We start from the raw sequence: 12,823 nt of genomic DNA on the forward strand, positions 1-12,823 counted from the left end.
ATGATGATCTGATGCTTAACTGAAAATACTGATAATTTAAATTTACTATATCTCTTAAACAAATAAAGTTACAGAGTTGATATTTACAACATTGGTCATTTTAATGATGTGCATCTATATGAAATGTCGATCGTGAAGATCGACTAAAGCGTACAGGTTTAAGCATCCAGGTCTTTGTTACAAAATTGTGAATTTCACTTCAACAGTAAATCCTAAACTATTACACATATGATCAATATTCAAGTTTTATTGGGATCACCATGAAAATTTAAGGAGGATGGCAGATTAAAATTACTGTGACTTGACTCCCTGCATTACTACAGAATTAAATAGTTTCCATAAATGTTCCCCTTTATAGACGATCTTAGGTCCGCCATATTTAACACTGCTACGTCTCCTTGGTTACAAATGGTTTCTACTAGGCACTAGGTTTCGTACGATGTAGGTTCTTTTCTGCCTCACTCGCACATTACAGGGCTTAGGCCTCAATAGACAACAGACGCCTCTGAGTTTCGCGATCTCGTGGGGAATCTGAGTCCTTTATGGCACACGGTCCTCGACGACTGGGTTCATTTCACGATTCCTCTAGGCTGACTCTTTCGGCCGTATATTTACACTACTGGCCATTAAAATTGCTACACCACGAAGATGACGTGCTACAGACGCGAAATTTAATCGACAGGACGAAGAAGCTGTGATATGCAAATGATTAGCTTTTCAGAGCATTCACACAAGGTTGGCGCCGGTGGCGACACCTACAACGTGCTGACATGAGGAAAGTTTCCAACCGATTTCTCATACACAAACAGCAGTTGACCGGCGTTGCCTCGTGAAACGTTGTTGTGATGCCTCGTGTAAGGAGGAAAAATGCGTACCATCACGTTTCCGACTTTGATAAAGGTACGATTGTAGCCTATCGCGATTGCGGTTTATCTATCGCGACATTGCTGCTCGCGTTGGTCGAGATCCAATGACTGTTAGCAGAATATGGAATCGGTGGGTTCACGAGGGTAATACGTAACGCCGTGCTGGATCCCAACGGCCTCGTTTCACTAGCTGTCGAGATGACATGCATCTTATCCGCATGACTGTAACGGATCGTGCAGCCACGTCTCTATCCCTGAGTCAACAGATGGGGACGTTTGCAAGACAACAACCATCTGCACGAACAGTTCGACGAAGTTTGCAGCAGCATGAACTATCAGCTCGGAGACCATGGCTGCGGTTACCCTTGACGCTGCATCACCAACAGGAGCGCCTGCGATGGCGTACTCAACGACGAACCTGGGTGCACGAATGGCAAAACGTCATTTTTTCGGATGAATCCAAGTTCTGTTTACAGCATCATGATGGTCACATCCGTGTTTGACGACATCGTGGTCAATGCACATTGGAAGCGTGTATTCGTCATCGCCATACTGGCGTATCACCCGGCGTGATGGTATGGGGTGCCATTGGTTACACGTCTCGGTCACCTCTTGTTCGCATTGACGGCACTTTGAACAGTGGGCGTTACATTTCAGGTGTTTTACGACCCGTGGCTCTACCCTTCATTCGATCTGTGCGGAACCCTACATTTCAGCAGGATAATGCACAACCGCATATTGCAGGTCCTGTACGGGCCTTTCTGGATACAGAAAATGTTCGACTGCTGCCCTGGCCAGCACATTCTCCAGATCTCTCACCAATTGAAAACATCTGGTCAATGGTGGCCGAGCAACTGGCTCGTCACAATACGCCAGTCACTACTCTTGATGAATAGTGGTATCGTGTTGACGCTGCATGGGCAGCAGTACCAGTACGCGCCAACCAAGCTCTGTTTGACTCAATGCCCAGGCGTATCAAGGCCGGTATTACTTCCAGAGGTGGTTGTTCTGGGTACTGATTTCTCAGGATCTATGCACGCAAATTGCATGAAACTGTAATCACATGACAGTTCTGGTATAATAAATTTGTACAATGAATACCCGTTTATCATCTACTTTTCTTCTTGGTGTAGCAATTTTAATGATCAGTAGTGTAAATGAGAGCGCAATTCTCGTTAACTTACACGCAGGTCTCCAGGTGATTGTCCCTCACAGCTTAACAGTGTCCAGTTGTTTGTGTACCTGGCACGGTGCATCTTCCACACAGCTGGTCGCCTGGGTAAAGGTGCATCTGTACACGATCATCGTCCTAGAGTAGCAAGAAACGAGATCATCCGAGCAGATGACACGTTTCCATTGCTCCACGGTCCAATACCGATGATGCCGTTACACTGGAGTCGTAGCTGACATTGTCTTTACGTCATAATAGAAACACGTACGGGTCGTCTGCTGCGAAGTAGCATGTTCAACCATTTGTGCTGACGGTGTACTCCGAAAAACTGTGCCTGCAGCAGAATTTCCTCTGTCATCGGTTTTGCCACAGATCGGCGCCTATCCTGCTTTGCAGAGCAGTCAAACCTCCTACATCCACATTCCGTAATATCACATGGATGTCCAACAGCTTGTCGCCCACTCCTAGATTCATCATCCTTCAACCACTTTCTAAAGATGCTCACGGAAGTAGCACGCGAACGGCCAACCAGCTTCGCCCTTCCCGAGATACGCGTCCCAAGCACCGTACCACAACAATCTGCCCTTTGTTATAGTCGATTATGTCGGTGGATTCCCCATCTGCGACCCTTATCGTCGTCGAACGATTCCACATTTCTCTCTGCTGCTGTTATACACTTTCCCCACCGCGTCGCTTGTCCGCAACGCTATCAGGGGGTGTCCAACCTCGCGGGTTGCAGTGGTCATAACGTTTAGATTTGGCAGCTTATTAGCGGGCTTTCGGCACGTCCTGCGATGAATCTACTGAATAAGCGTGTTCTTGAAAGACAGTGTGGCTCGAGGCGATTATTGACCCGGTCAAAAGCGACCATGATTTCCAGAATGAGATTTTCACTCTGCAGTGGAGTATGCGCTGATATGAAACTTTCTGGCAGATTAAAACTGTGTGCCGGACCGAGACTCGAACTCGGGACCTTTGCCTTTCGCGGGCAAGTGCTCTACCATCTGAGCTACCCAAGAACGACTCGCCCCGTCCTCACAGTTTTACTTCTGCCAGTACCTCGTCTCCTACCTTCCAAACTTTACAGAAGCTCTCCTGCGAAGTAAAGCTGTGAGGGCTGGGCGTGAGTCGTGCTTGGGTATCTCAGTTGGTAGAGCACTTGCCCGCGAAAGGCAAAGGTCCCGAGTTCGAGTCTCGGTCCGGCACACAGTTTTAATCTGCCAGGAAGTTTCAGCGACCATGACTTATCTAAACAAGCAATTCGAATGTATTGTGAAAACACAATTCGAGGTACCTATGGAGGCATTGCTTCACTAAGCGAGCAGAGAAAGGGGGGAATATGTTACACTGTTACTAAACCATCATAAAGTTTACTACTCCACATTTTATTCAAAGGAAGTCATAATTTACAGGTTATGGATTAGTTGCTTACAATTATTTCAACTCCAGTGGAATGTCACATACCAGGTTAAAACAAAATGTTCTGTTTTAAACCCTGCTGGAATCGTAAATTTTACGAGGCTTTAGTAACCTAGGCTTACGATACAGGAGTCGTATTGCAAAAGGAAGGATTCATATTGCTTTCTGGTTATCCCAGTATGCGTTTTTGTCGTTACTGTAAAGGGCTTGAAGTGAAATGGCGAGATATTTTTTTCGAACCCGTTCCCTGGTTCAACTGAGCAAGTGCTCTGTCTCCAGAGAGCAGGTCGTCGACAGGCCGTCGAAATGCAGTTTCCCTCAGGTTTCCTTCTTTTACAAAAGTGCCGTAAATGAACAGCACCAACACACATTTTTGTTTCCCTTCGGTGTCACCTGTCACCGGTCAGAATACTTCCGCCAAACATCGCCAATCTTTGCTTTCTAACATTACTTACGTGTATAAACAGTCTCAGCGAAAGAACCATTGCATATCGAATTTTCTATTTTTGTGTAAACTAATATTTAACAATATATACCATTATGCATGTACGTTAGTTTTCAAGACGATGTAAACTTGTAATGCATGGAAAATTTACATGTTCGTCTACTTTTTAGCTTGCTGGTAACTTGAATGGGCGCCCCTTAAGAAACAAAAATTTGTGTCCCGTTTCTCTTATTGTTTTTGTTGTGGTCTTCAGTCCTGAGACTGGTTTTGATGCAGCTCTACATGCTACTCGATCCTGTGCAAGATGCTTCGTCTCCCAGTACCTACTGCAGCCTACGTCCTTCTGAATTTGCTTAGTGCATTCATCTCTTGGTCTCCCTCTACGATTTTTACCCTCCACGCTGCCCTCCAATACTAAATTGGTGATTCCTTGATGCCTCAAAACATGTCCTACCAAGCGATCCCTTCATCTAGTCAAGTTGTGCCACAAACTCCTCTTCTCCCCAGTTCTGTTCAATACCTCCTCATTAGTTATGTGATCTACCCACCTAATCTTCAACATTCTTCTGTAGCACCACATTTCGAAAGCTTCTATTCTCTTCTTGTCCAAACTATTTATCGTCCATGTTTCACTTCCATACATGGCTACACTCCATACAAATACTTTCAGAAACGACTTCCTGACACTTAAATCTATATTCGATATTAACAAATTTCTCTTCTTCAGAAACGCTTTCCTTGCCATTGCCAGTCTGCAATTTATATCTTCTCTACTTCGATCATCATCAGTTATTTTGCTCCCCAAATAGCAAAACTCTCTTACTACTTTAAGTGTCTCATTTCCTAATCTAATTCCCTCAGCATCACCCGACTTAATTCGACTACATTCCATTATCCTCGTTTTGCTTTTGTTGATGTTCATCTTATACCCTCCTTTCAAAACAGTCCATTCCGTTCAACTGCTCTTCCAAGTCCTTTGCTGTCTCTGACAGAATTACAATGTCATCGGCGAACCTCAAAGTTTTTATTTCTTCTCCATGGATTTTAATACCTACTCCGAACTTTTCTTTTGTTTCCTTTACTGCTTGCTCAATATACAGATTGAATAACATCGGGGAGAGGATACAACCCTGTCTCACTCCCTTCCAAACCACTGCTTCCCTTTCATGTCCCTCGACTCTTATAACTGCCATCTGGTTTCTGTACAAATTGTAAATAGCCTTTCGCTCCCTGCCATCTCCAGAATTTGAAAGAGAGTACTCCAGTCAACATTGTCAAAAGCTTTCTCTAAGTCTACAAGTGCTAGAAACGTATGTTTGCCTTTGCTTAATCTTTCTTCTAAGATAAGTCTTGTAAGTAGGCTGTTTATCTTATTGGCAACGTTACGTAGCGCTCTGTATGAAAATCACTGGCTGTGCTGTGGCTAGTTTGCATTGTTGTCTGCCATTGTAGTGTTGGGCAGCTGGATGTGAACAGCGCGTAGCGTTGCGCAGTTGGAGGTGAGCCGCCAGCAGTGGCGGATGTGAGGAGAGAAATGGCGTAGTTTTGAACTTAGTAATACTGGATATCGTGAACTGCTATATACATTATGACTTTTGAACACTATTAAGGTAAATACATTGTTTGTTCTCTATTAAAATCTTTCAATTGCTAACTATGCCTATCAGTAGTTAGTGCCTTCCGTAGTTTGAATCTTTTATTTAGCTGGCAGTAGTGGCGCTCGCTGTATTGCAGTAGTTCGAGTAATGAAGATTTTTGTGAGGTAAGTGATTTGTGAAAGGTACAGATTAATGTTAGTCAGGGCCATTCTTTTGTAGGGATTTTTGAAAGTCAGATTGCGTTGCGCTAAAAAAATATTGTGTGTCACTTTAGTGAATGTTTGAGTACGTTCAGTTTTGCTCAGCTGTTTGAAAAGCAAATAATGTAAGAGGTTTATCAGCACAGTAATCCAGAAATTGTTCTAAGGGAACGTTTCAGTCTTAGGGTCAGTGTTGCCTCACGTGTTCCAACAGTTCTACGGAATCCAAACTGATGTTCCCCGAGGTCGGCTTCTATCAGTTTTTCCATTCGTCTGTAAAGAATTCGTGTTAGTATTTTGCAGCTGTGACTTATTAAACTGATAGTTCGGTAATTTTCACATCTGTCAACACCTGCTTTCTTTGGGATTGGAATTATTATATTATATTATATTATATTTCTCTTGTTGGCAACATCAAAAATATGAAGGACGGATCCTGAGGGGTCTTGCCCACTCGTCTCTTATAGGGTGCCTGAAGGATGCTGCCTTCTCAGATTCAGTTCAGGCAAATCACATTAATAAGTTTTATTGCCATAACGAGGATTGACAATACTTAACTTTGGAATTACAAGAACGTGTCGCAAGCGACGAGCGACATGCAAACAATCAAAATCCTTTGCTGTATACAAGGTCCACGTAAGCAGCTGATATGGATCACACGTCACTGCTGTCGCAGTGCTCTCCTAGAACTGTGCCGCCGAGGCTGGCAGGAGCGGCGCTCATATTCTCTTCCTGTAGAGGCCGCTCCTGTCGTGGTGCGGTCCTAGTCAGCAGGCTATTGGCTGACGTCGACTCACAGCTTTCTCCGCTCTCGTGTTCTTCATCTTCGTGCCGGCGCTTGTGATTATGCAGGAACAGATCGCATCACACGTATCATTATCCCCTCACTGTACAAGTATCCATTTCAACTTCGCTTAAATTTATGAAATTTTTATAAGTAATTAATCAATTTTTATATTTCTGTAAACGATTCCTTGCAATGTTGACCCAGACATAATATCGCTGGTGCAAGTTCGACTCCGAGCACTTCTTTTTTATTGCCCGCATCTCGTGGTCGTGCGGTAGCGTTCTCGCTTCCCACCCCAGGGTTCCCGGGTTCGATTCCCGGCGGGGTCAGGGATTTTTTCTGCCTCGTGATGGCTGGGTGTTGTGTGATGTCCTTTGGTTAGTTAGGTTTAAGTAGTTCTAAGTTCTAAGGGACTGATGACCATAGATGTTAAGTCCCATAGTGCTCAGAGCCATTTGAACTTCTTTTTATTCTATCTTTAGACCCAGGTCTGGTCATAATGCTGTAGCATCTCCACAAAACCCACATTTTTATTCCCATTTCATCCGTCAGGTAAAACACAGAAACACTTCGTTGCGGAATCATCAACAACGTGGAAAGTCTGTTATCGAGTCAAATAAAACAAAAAAAGGAAGGAAGCGCCGGAATTTTACGCTCTGGAATCGTCCCACACCCGTAACCTTGAGATTTTTCTTATTTAAGTAATTTTGCTTCATCAGATGACTAAAGCAAGAAAGATGTATGATTAACAGGACAGAAAACAATATGCTTGCATAAAAAACTAATTTTGGTTTTGTTAATTTTTGCTTTTCGTTACGCCAGCGTGTAATGGAAACCAGCTGTGCTGCATCATCGTTCTAGCGAAGAACCTCGGTAATCATTGTGTTCTACAGAGGTAGCTGTAATTCGATGTGCTAATTTAAAGAGTAATAGACTGTGTATTGCGGTTTAAAGCAATATGCGCTATCTTTTAAGAAACTATGTCTTGGAAACTGACATTAGCTTTCGTGAACAATCATCCAAGGTATTATGTCTCGTATTGTGCCATTTCTTGTTGCATAAAGAGACAGGTGTGCTTGTACTATGTATTGAGCTATTGGTTGGAAATAAAGATATATTACTTGCAACAAATTTCATTAGGGAATAAATATACTGAGAAGCAGTGGTTAGAATACAAAGTTCCTTGAACAGGTTTATACATGATCTTGAATTTACACCACAAATGATTCTTATCACACTCTTTTGCACCCTAAAAACTTTTGCTCGGTGTGATGAGTTACCCCTGAATATGATCCCATGTGACATAATAGAGTCAAAATAACAAAGTATGCAAGTTTTTTATGCTTATATCTGCTACATCTGACATCATTCTCACTGCAAATACAGACGTGTTTAGGAAATTAAGCAGTTCTATGGTATCCCCTTCCCAACTGAATTTATTATCGAGTTGTAATCCCAGAAATTTAATTCTGTCAACCTCTTCGATTTGCATGTCTTCAAATGTTATACACATGCTGGCAGAAAATGTCATACAAGTTCTGAACTGCATATAGTTGATCTTCTCAATGTTTAATGACAGTGAATTAGCTTTAAACCACTTATTAATGTCAGAGAAAATTTGATTAGCAGCTATTTCTAAATCTGTACTTACCTTGCTACTTGTTCCAATGTTTGTGTCATTTGCTAGCAAAACAAACGTAGCATCTGGCAATGTAACAGAACAGAGATCGTGAATGTCCACAAGAAAAAGCAACTGACCCAAGATGGAACCTTGAGGAACACCGCATGTAATTAACTCCCAATCAGATGAAGACTGACTGCTTACTAAACAGTTATTTTGCAACGACACCCTTTGTTTCCTGTTTGATAGATAAGACGCAGACCATTTTGCAGCTTGCTGGTGACACCATAATATTCTAATTTACTTAAGAGAATGCTGTGATTCACAAAGTCAAAGGCTTTTGACAGGTCACAGAAAATGCCAGTAGCCTCTAATTTACTATCTAATGAATTAAATACATCCTCACTGTAAGTGTAAATAGCTTTCTCTGTATCAGAACCCTTAAGAAATCGAAACTGTGACTTGGACAATGCATTACTTTAAGGAGACTCCTGAACACAACCTTTTCAAGTATTTTTGAGAAACCTGGCAAAAGTGAAATTGGTCGATAGTTTGATGCTATTTTGTATCCCCCTTCTTGTAAAGAGGCTTAACTTCAGCGTATTTTAGCTAGTCTGGAAATATTCCGCTGATAAAAGCACTGACTAAATGTTACAAGTGTGGCATTGCACTTTGCTGCAGCTTGATTAACGTATCTATGCCTCATTATAATTCGTAGTTAAGGTTAAGGCATATATAACATAGTACACTGTATCGTTAGGATGAAATTTTTCTATGAAACTTCAAAGCATACGCTCAATTACTGGAACTCATTCTGCCATATACAACGTGTAAGCAATCCACAAACAGGTGGCCGAAGAAAGGGACAACCGTCCTGTCGTTGTCACTGAAATGTTTATAACAAGTGTGAAGGGTTCCTATGGACGACCGACATGCTTTCAACTGTCACTGACGTACATCATGGGAGACCGTGTTGGAACAGGAATATTTGTAGGAAAGATTCAACGATCGTGGGTCAGTTTACAAGAATATACACGTGCTCAGACGATGTACGTGGGCTCTTCTGCTGGGGAACACCCAGAAACTATCAGTACCTGCAGTGCTTGTTTTACAGACGTTTCCTGCGTTTTCACTGCCCAATTAAATAATTCCAAGACATTTTGGTTTAAATAGTGGCCAATGTCAATACAAATCGTACGAATGATAACATTTTAACACACTGGTTACACAGGATAAAGAATTTTTCTTCACTTTTAATTCACTCTCATCAATACATACATGGTGCTCCATTGATCATGACCGGGCCAGATATCTCACGAAATAAGCGTCAAACGAAAAAAACTACAAAGAACGAAACTCGTCTAGCTTGAAGGGGGAAACCAGATGGCGCTATGGTTGGCCCGCTTGATGGCGCTGCCATAGGTCCAACGGATATCAACAGCGTTTTTTTAAAATAGGAACCCCCATTTTTATTACATGTTCGTGTAGTACGTAAAGAAATATGAATGTTTTAGTTGGACCACTTTTTTCGCTTTGTGATAGATAGCGCTGTAATAGTCACAAACATATGGCTCACAATTTTAGACGAACAGTTGGTAACAGTTAGGTTTTTTAAAATTAAAATACAGAACGTAGGTACGTTTGAACATTTTATTTCGGTTGTTCCAATGCGATACATGAAGTTTGAACATTTTATTTCGGTTGTTCCAATGCGACACATGAACCTTTGTGAACTTATCATTCCTGAGAACGCATGCTGTTACAGCGTGATTACCTGTAAATACCACATTAATGCAATAAATGCTCAAAATGATGTCCGTCAACCTCAATGCATTTGGCAATACGTGTAACGACGTTCCTCTCAACAGCGAGTAGTTCGCCTTCCGTAATGTTCGCACATGCATTGAGAATGCGCTGACGCATGTTGTCAGGCGTTGTCGGTGGATCACAATAGCAAATATCCTTCAATTTCCCCATAGAAAGAAATGCGGGGACGTCAGATCCGCTGAACGTGCGGGCCATGGTATGGTGCTTCGACGACCAATCCACCTGTCATGAAATATGCTATTCAATACCGCTTCAACCGCACGCGAGCTATGTGCCGGACATCCATAATGTTGGAAGTACATCGCCATTCTGTCATACACTGAAATATCTTGTAGTAACATCGGTAGAACATTTCGTAGGAAATCAGCATATATTGCACCATTTAGACTGCCTTCGATAAAATGGGGGCCAGTTATCCTTCCTCCCATAATGCCGCACCATACATTAACTAACTAACGTCGCTAATGTTCCACTTGTCGCAGCCATCGTGGATTTTCCGTTGCCCAATAGTGCATAATATGCCGGTTTACGTTATCGCTGTTGGTGAATGACGCTTCGTCGCTAAATAGAACGCGTGCAAAAAACCTATCATCGTCCCGCAGTTTCTCTTGTGTCCAGTGACAGAACTGTACACGACGTTCAAAGTCACCGCCATGTAATTCCTGGTGCATAGAAACATGGTACGAGTGTAATGGATGTTGATGTAGCATTCTCAATACCGAAGTTTTTGAGATTCTCGATTCTCGCGCAATGTATCTACTACTGATGTGCGGATTAGCCGCGACAGCAGCTAAAACACCTACTTGGGCATCATCATTTGTTGCAGGTCGTGGTTGACGTTTCGCATGTTCACTTCCTGTTTCCTTAAATAAAGTAACTATCCGGCGAACGGTTCGGACACTTGGATCATGTCGTCCAGGATACGAAGCAGTATACATAGCACACGCCCGTTGGGCATTTTGATCGTAATAGCGATACATCAACACGATATTGACCTCTTCCGCAATTGGTAAACGGTACATTTTAACACGGGTAATCTATCACGCAGCAAATACCGTCCGCACTGGCGGAATGTTACGTGATACCACGTACTTAAACGTTTATGACAATCACAAAGCGGAAAAAGTGGTTCAACTAAAACATTCATATTTCTTTACGTACTACGCGAATATGTAATAAAAATGGGGGTTCCTATTTTTAAAAAACGCAGTTGATATCCGTTGGACCTATGGCAGCGCCATCTAGCGGGCCAACCATAGCGCCATCTGGTTTCCCCCTTCAAGCTAGACGAGTTTCGTTCTTTGTAGCTTTTTCGTTTGATGGTTATTTCGTGAGGTATTTGGCCCGGTCACCAGCAATGGACCACCCTGTATAGGAGGGCAGAGGAAGTGGGGACTATCAGTGGTACAAACATCCTGCTCTACAGCCAAATGGTTATGGAGTAGATAAAGTCAGTATGATATGATTAAAAAAGTGAAACACATGTGTACCTAATTATCAAAAAGATTATTTTCATTGATAATATGACAGTTGCAAATATAAACAACCGTCACATGTATAATGGAATGACTACTGGAACTCTCACCTCAGTTTCTCACTTGTGACGGGGGTCGCCTTTTCATTAGGCCATCCGAGCACGCATCACGGCCGGGCCCAATCTTCTTATGTCGTCAACCATGTGTCTACTAGCTACACTCGTACTATACATTACGTATATTCCGGTCCAGGGCAGGCATTTTAATTGATAATCGCTTGTCCCGTGTCGGCGGATAAATACTATGTCGCAGTATCTGTGTTGTTCAGAAGTCTGATGCAATGTTCCTTCGGTCATGCATGCATGACTGCCGTTATGAAATACATAAAATGTATTCGCACTTGCGAGTATGGACAACTATCAGCTGTGTGTACGAAGGAACATTTGTATCGTGTTTCTGAACAACGCAGGCACTACAATATCTTCTTTATCCGCCGACCCGGGGCAAGCGACATTCAATTAAAATGTCTCCCCTGTACGGATGTACGAGTGTAGATTGTAGACGTATGGTTGACCACATGTGGAAATCCGACTCTGGTCGTGAGTCGGGCTCGGATAGCGTAATGGTGTCGGCACGGTAGCTCAACGTCTTGCATCAGATGGGTAGCGGTCTTCAGTAACAAAAATACTGAGTGACGTAATCAGCGATGAACGTAAGGGACGATCTGTGCGTCCATCCAGATCGCATGACAAGCACAATAACGAATAACATGAAGAATTTAAAGAAGGAAAAATGGAAAGAAAAAATTACTTCAACACATGTGATAAGCGGAAAATCCGGCTTCGAATCTCCGTCCGGCACAAGTTTTGACTGTCGTCATTAAATTATACAGCTGATGGTTCTCCATATTCGCAGGTGCGAATAAATTTCATGTATTTCATAACGGCTGTAGTCGCTACAGTGCCTGTTCCTTCAGATATCCATGCATGTCAGAAGGAACTTCTGAACAATAAAGGCGCTGTTAAAATTAGAAAAGAAATTAAAAAATAACAACATTGGAAACGAGAGGGAAACATCTTTGATGTTAGAGTTGAGTTTGCAGATAACGTAGCATATACGGAAGGATTCAATGTGAACTGTGGATGACCTTAAAGGCAATCACCGCATGTTCAAAAATGTTCAAATGTATGTGAAATCATATGGGACTTAACTGTTAAGGTCATCAGTCCCTAAGCTTACACACTACGTAACCTCAATTATCCTAAAGGCAAACAGGCACACCCATGCCCGAGGGAGGACTCGAACCTCCGCCGGGATCAGGCGCTCGGTCCATGACTGCAGCGCCTCAGACCGCTCGGCTAATCTCACGCGGCATCGTATGTTCATTGAATTGTATAGTACCTGCACAGGGAAC

The sequence above is a fragment of the Schistocerca cancellata genome, chromosome 7 (assembly GCF_023864275.1).
Source record: "Schistocerca cancellata isolate TAMUIC-IGC-003103 chromosome 7, iqSchCanc2.1, whole genome shotgun sequence".
Classification (NCBI taxonomy): domain Eukaryota; kingdom Metazoa; phylum Arthropoda; class Insecta; order Orthoptera; family Acrididae; genus Schistocerca; species Schistocerca cancellata.